Source organism: Brachycentrus maculatus, unplaced genomic scaffold (genome assembly GCF_059751285.1).
Source record: "Brachycentrus maculatus isolate JH-2025_06_01 unplaced genomic scaffold, ASM5975128v1 h1tg000568l, whole genome shotgun sequence".
NCBI lineage: Eukaryota > Metazoa > Arthropoda > Insecta > Trichoptera > Brachycentridae > Brachycentrus > Brachycentrus maculatus.
The window spans coordinates 27,969-29,215 of NW_028281309.1; the positions used below are offsets into that span (position 1 = coordinate 27,969).

The 1,247-nt window shown below is 35.8% G+C and overlaps 1 non-coding gene across 1 annotated transcript; it reads left to right on the forward strand.

The window, feature by feature from the left end:
* The first annotated feature begins 657 nt into the window (after window positions 1-657).
* On the forward strand, window positions 658-729 carry TRNAD-GUC (transfer RNA aspartic acid (anticodon GUC)). Its single transcript has one exon. It is a non-coding gene; the product is annotated as a tRNA-Asp (tRNA).
* Window positions 730-1,247: the final 518 nt, after the last annotated feature.

The window sequence follows — 1,247 nt, forward strand, 5'->3', positions numbered from 1 at the left end:
ATCGTTCGATAGTGCCTGGGCCGGGAGCATACCTAAAATTAGATAAGAAGGATAATAACTAAAACGCAACCAAACAAGCCAAGAGTAAGGCCGGTAAAAAGAGTCAAAGCTTGCATAGTAACCCAAAAAGCAAGGACATCAAAAACAACGAATAAATGGATTATAACCACTTGAAGTAGCTGATCATAAAAGTCATTGGCTAATAGCCACAGGAGGAAGACACAGTTGAGCTTACCAAACAGCCGAAGAACGATCATATGTTTGTGCAGAATGATTGCGATCGATTCGGAGATCAAATATTTCCAATTGCGCCCAAGCTTAAAGTGCCAGGGCCGGGTGCCTACGATTTAAGCAGAGATACACTAGAGGACAAGTGCCGTAAAATATTAGTGGTGGAAGAGCAGAGAAAGCTACTAAAGTAATGGTTTAACAATTGATCACTATTTGCTGTCTATTTACAATACTACACTATATTGTACTATATACTGTGTATTATACTGTACCTTTTTATATTATATTATTTCTCTCATATCTATATTGTATTACATTATATTTTATTGTTGTATACAATTGTGCAATAGAATATAACAAATTTGTCTCTTCTGAGATGAACTGCAAAAGATGCAAATAACTTGTTGATGCTTTTTGTATAGCTAATTCGCGATAGTATAGTGGCTATTATCCCTGCCTGTCACGCAGGAGACCCGAGTTCAATTCTCGGTCGCGAAGGTTTTTATATTTTTCCTGATAGCAGGCAGATTTAAATCTGCTAAGTGCAATGCTGAACATATAAGACACTATAACTGCCTATTTGATATTTGTGGTCATTTTTGCAAATAAAAGCATATTAAAGCACTCAACAGACTATAAATGGGTAATGTTGGCAATATAGAACTTCTGGTCAATTGTGACAAACCAGTAGCATTTATTTAAATGCATTTGAATTGATATTAATTGATAGAAACTTGGTTTTCGCCCACACTCCAGTTATTTGCCATAAATAGCGAAATGATAGTTGCTTTGATCGAGTCATTTGCGAATCGATAAGTCACGCCTTTAATAATCGATAAATCACATTTCAAATTTATTAATATATGGGGGAAAGTGCCCGTTTGTGTGAAAATGGCCAATTTTTGGGATGCATTGAAAACAGCGTGAATCATCTCTTGAAATGTTGAATAGAAAGAGACAGATATCTGCTGACGAGCAAACAGCCCAAAAGCATCTATAATGATTTCAGAATTTCA